Raw genomic sequence first — 5,709 nt, forward strand, 5'->3', positions numbered from 1 at the left:
GCTGCGTTCACGCCTCGTCTTTTCTCAGCCTCCCGGCCGGGCGAGAAACCACACAGTGGTGGGAGTAATGTTTTGACTTGTCAGTGCGCACTGAGATGCTGTCTGCAGCCCCTGCCTCTGACTCAGCCCAAGCAGCCCAGTTCCTCCCCGTCTCAGCCCGGCGCGGCCATCTGCTGCCTCTGGGTGGATTTTGACTCATGTAAATAGTTACCCGTGTGACTTCAAGCCAGTTGGACAGAAGCAAGCCTGCTTGGTGAGGTGGCCTGGTCGGCCAGAAGGGGCTCCGCGTGCCAGGGGCAGTCTGCTGTGGCAGCTGCTCGGGATGGGGCGCCCCTGAGCCAGTGCAGAGTAAAGTCTGCGAGTCACATTTTCCTGGGATCTTTGCTGGGCCCCCGTAGCCTCTCGTAGGACCTGGGGACTGATCGGTCTCTGGGCGTGTAAATCCTGTGTGCTGGCGAGTATTTGGCATGAGACCAAGATTGCTGTTGACACAACAGATAATGGCATGTCTTTGGATGACCAAAACCAAAGATGTTCTGTTTGGGGCTCTACATACCAATGTGGAAAGCTTGCAAAACCAGGCTATGCAGGATGAGGAGTGTGCTCGTGGGGAGAGGTTGCCGGCTGGTGGCGCACGGCCCAGTTTGGGATGTGGATGCCTTTCGGCCAGGCGTGCTCTCTGCAGTTTGCCTCGGTCACCTGCACTGCCGTCCATGTCTCTGTCCCAGTCCTTTATGTCACCCGTCTGCCCTGCCGAGGACTCGGTTGTCAACCTCTGGATAAAACTACAAGGATTTAGCCTGGAGACAAGAGGCAATTAAATCATGCTCCATGAGGAGCTTTTAAAATACCGTGTCTTTTATTGCAGGAGAGGGCAGAAGTAATATATCAGGGTTTTAAAAGAAATGCAACAATGAAAAAAAAAAATAGGAATTTTTCCACCATCTCCTGTTGCAGAGATAACCACTTTTAACAATTGGTATATATCTTATAAAAGCAATGTTAAACCTACAGATTCAAGGTGAAAGCTGTTCTCTATGTCCCGTGGCATGGAAAAAGAGAAAAATAGTTTGAATCTCAGCATTTGAAAGAGCCTCGTTGTCATATATGAGGTTAACGTCGGAATCCACGACCAGAGGAGGTCCTGTGAAGCTCGCTTCCTTAGAGGTTCTGAACTGGAGCCCATCTGGACCAAGTCCAGTGACATCCTGATGCGGCTGGGGGTGGGGTGGGGTGGCTGGGACAGTTGGCAGTGGTGGTGGGGGCGGGAGGGGGAGGGGAGGCGGTGAGTCAGTGTTACTTGAAGTTCCTTCTAGCTCTAAATTTCTCCGATCTCGGACAACGCAGTCGTCGACTGTTCAACTGGATTAAATCTGAATTATAAGGTACAAGGTGGAGTGTTTTTCCTGCGTGTGCCTCCACATTGCTCTCTGGAGCTTTGGTGGCCGTGGCAGGGGCAGGGAGGGGGGGAGGGTGTCACTCTCACTAACTCCTCACTTTCATGTCTTGCCTGGTCCATGTTTCTTTGTCAAAGTCAACGGCCTTCTTGATGCAAGGGTTCTGTGCTGCCCTGCCTTCAGAACCAAGCTCAGCGCTCTTGGTTTATGTGGGTCTGGTTCCATTTATTATCTAAAATCTTCACAAATAACCAAATATCCAGCTCAAGGGTGGGGGCGGGGGGGCTTTTGGTGATTAACCTCCAGCCCCTTTCTCCCTTTCCCCCACACACCGAACACTGTGCCCACCCAGGAGACTCATTTCCCATTCATCTTCCTCTGTGAGTCCCTGGAAGGCTGGACATTGGTTTTTTCAAACATTTTGCTCACCTCTGGCTACTCAGAGCTCTTGAGCCTTTATGAATGCTGATTCCTCCACTCTGCAGTCTTCCTCAGGACAGCCTCTGGTTGTTTTTGTTTTGTTTTTTTCTAACCAGCCTTTTGTCTTGCAAAGTTCAGATAAAAACTCTTCTTTGTGCCAAGAGGTAGTGTACCCACGTGGGTAAGAATAGCGCTGTTCGGTCAGACATACTGAGCTCAAGTCCTGGCTCTGCCACTCATTAAACTCTGTTGCGTAATCTCTCTGAGCATCAGTTTCCTGTCTGTAAAATGAGACCATTGTCTATTTCGTAGGGTTGTTGAAGAACGATAGGACCATCCATGAAAGGGCTCAGCACCTGCCAGGTAAATGCTCAGTGAGTGGCAGGCAACCCTGTTATCATGGTGAGCCTTCTGCAAAAGATCAAACTTGACCTCTGTGCTCATTCTCCCATCACTTTGTGGGACAAGATGTCCTACATCACACATGGCTTGATTCACGGTTTGGAGTGTTTTCTGATTCCACGAATGTGGGTTTAATCTCAAATAACTTGTGAGCCCTTGGAAGCTGGGACTTTTTTCTCTCTTCTTCCCCTTTCAAGCTCCCCAAGCCTAGCTGATCGCTGAATCCCCAAATCTTGCCACATTGTTAATGATGGTAAAATAAATACCCTTTCCCGTGTTGTGAAGTACTCAGAATCTCGATTCTCTGCCCTCTTGGAGCGCGTTTAAGTAGGAGGGGTCTGAAATGACTGAAGGCTTGCGCAGTGACCAGCTTGAGCGCTGCGTGGAACACACAGGTGCCCCAGGGGTATGCTGCTCAGGGAAAGGACAGGGCTCCAGTAAGAACTGTGGAATAATCCGTCTTGTCACTTCCTCCCAAGGATGCAACACTGCAAGAATCTCCTTGCGGACAGCAGGGGTCCCGGCAGGACTGCTTCCTTGTCCTAGCAGACAGCCCCACTCCAGGGTGTGGCTGAAAAGCAAGAGTCAGCTCCCTGGCATCGCGGAGCAGGCTGGAAAGTGCATTTGCAAGCCTGTCGGGCCCAGGACAAAGCAACCGAGGCAGGCTCTGCCATGCAGCTCCCCCAGGGGAGCCTAAGCAGACCCTCTCCTAAAAGCACAAGACTGGGGTTTCTGAATCTAGCATGGCGATCAGTTAGCAGGAGCAGCCTTTGATAAATCTGGGCTTATGCTTCCAAAGCCGGGCAATATTTGAGTTATGCTCAGGGATTTAGAAAGTGTCTCAAAGCTTGTGTGTGTGTGTGTGTGTGTGTGTGTATTTGCATGTTTCTGTGCATTTCTGCCATAAGAGGAAGGTGCCAGGATAAATAATTAGAAACCGTAGAGATGGTAATGGCAGGAATCATTTTTAAAATTCCGTCCTAAAGTAAAATGGTAATTGGCCATTCATTTGCTCAAGAGAAAGGTCCTCTTTGGGGACTTTATCTGGGACAATCTGACGGCAGCAGGGGTCGGGTAGGGGACGGACATCCCAGGTGCAGTGGCAGCAAGAACTGCTTCCGCTGGAAGCCAGAGGAAGAGCCAGCCGGGGGCTCTGCTGCAGCCCTAGCCCAAAACCCAGGCTTCCGGTGCGTGGAGGAAGGAGCCCAAGGTAGAGTCAGAATAGAAAACCTTCTGTTTACAGTTTTGTTGTTGTTGTTGTTTACTCTGTTTTGAGTTTGTTGTCCAAGCCCTAAGCTAAGTGCTTCCCATGTGACCTTTTTCCTCAATTGTCTCAATGGCTCTATGAAGTGGACAGTTTCATCCCCATTTTATAGAAGAAACTGAGGCAAAACCAAGGCTCATAGAAATTAGGAGACTTGCTGAGCTAGGACATGGCACGGCTGGGATTTGAACACAGAGCCCAAGTTCTCAGCCCCTGTGCCACTTACACGGTCTGCATATCTCAGACTCCTTGGTCTTTGCATGGCTTTGTCATGGGAGACGTTGGCTGTCTAGTGGGCAGTACCTCATACACGGGCCTCCATTCTGAGTGGATGCGTGGCGTTTGGGCAGGGATCCGTACTTCCTTGTCTCTGCCTGGATCATGAAACATTCAGGCTGAGCTGGTCTTGCTGCTGGAAGTCTGGTTCTGGATGGGTGGAGTTTCAGTAGCTTCCCTGCCTGGTCAGATTATAAAATGTTGCAAGGAGGACACAAATGTGTGGAGAGGGCTTCTAGGAATTGGTCTGGACAAAGCTAGGGATATTGAGAGGGCAGAATGCCACCAACCTCCTGGGCCCCGCGTCTGGCTCTACTTGAGGTCTCTGCGGTCTCTTGGTTGGCCCAGATTCCTGGGGTAGGGGGTATGTATGGGCTGACTCACTGTCCTTGGCTGGTATCTTGGGGCTGATTCAGCACTAGCCATGGTTTTTGGAGGAGACCCAAGACAACTGTCAGCCACTGGAGGTCCAACCACTGTCCCAGGAGACATTTGGTCCAACACAGTCCAGTCTACCCTCCAGAAATAAGTGAACAGTGAGGGCTTGGGGGCTGTGTGAGTCATCTCTGGTCAGGTGGGAAGACAGGCCCAAGGGTGGCTTGTGAGAAGCGGCGGGAAGTGGGTCTTTGCTTTGTTTCTATTTTAAATAAAGTTACCTTAAGAGAGACCTAGAAGATCACTGATCAGTGGGTTTTAAAGAAACAGATGCGACCAAATTCTTCCCAACCTCTTACCCCACCCCTGTCCTGCAAATCTCACCTGGCACTTTTAAGACCTACCTTTTCCCAGCAAGAAAAAGAAGAAATGTCTTTGAACATCTCTGAAGTTTATGTGGTTACAGCTTGCTGGAATAGAGTTTGTTGTTGAAAGCTTTATTTTCTGGTTTCTTTGTGGGGGCTGCAGAGGAACATCAAAGGAAGAGAAAATGCCACTTACACCAGGAAAGCAGGGGCCCCACATCGTGCCGGAAGAAATAAACCAGCCCCCGGGCCAAAGGAACAGAACACACCCATTTGGGGACAGGAAAACAATCATATCGAGTTGATTTTCTTTGGGGAGGCTCTTCACATTTTCCTGTGTATATGGGAGCTGAAACTCCCAAACCCAAAGCTGATCTGGGAGTTCTCGAATTCCCTCTCGCCACGCAGGCCTTCGAGCCACATCATTTCACTTCCAATTACTTAACGCTCTTTACTGTTCTCTGGCTTATTTTTTGGCCATCAGTTTTGTCTTCCTCATAGACCCACGTCCGTGGGGCAGAGCCTTTGTCTTATACTTCTATTCCCCACATAGTGCCTGATCCAGGGTAGAACACATGCTGTATTGCTCAGTACTTGGCTTAAAAATGCCTTTTCCTCACTCTGGAGTCATGAGGATGGAATAAAATCCAGGCAACAGTTTACTTTTATGGTAAGATACTTGGTGGTGAATCCACATATACCAAGTTGGTGAGTACATTATCATAGCAATTACCAGAAGGGAGGATCACTTCAAAGACGACTTTATGCACTGAGATGTTCACTGCCATGTTGTTTATAATAGCAAATAAAGTGGAGACACTTAAGTGTCCCTCGGTAGGAGAGGCTGGGTAAATTAGGGTACATCTATCCATACTGGGAGATAGTAAGGAAGCAACTATTTTGAAAAATAGGGTAGAACCAAATGTTCAAAATTGATATCCAAGAAAAGTTAGACGGTATGATGCAATCTGGGTAAAAAGGAAAAGGGATGCATGCACACATGTGATACATAGAAAAATTTTGGAAGGATACACAAGAAACTTCCTATCGGTTATGGCTGGGGAATGGATGGAGAAGTAAGGGGTGGATGCGTTTATCTGTTACTTAATTTTTCTGTCAGTGGTTGAATATTTTTATTATGACTGTATTGTTTTTATAAAATTTTAAAAAAAGCAACTAGTTAGAAAAACAAGCTATTTTTGGATGGCAA

Source organism: Phoca vitulina, unplaced genomic scaffold (assembly GCF_004348235.1).
Source record: "Phoca vitulina isolate PV1807 unplaced genomic scaffold, GSC_HSeal_1.0 scaffold28, whole genome shotgun sequence".
Taxonomy (NCBI): domain Eukaryota; kingdom Metazoa; phylum Chordata; class Mammalia; order Carnivora; family Phocidae; genus Phoca; species Phoca vitulina.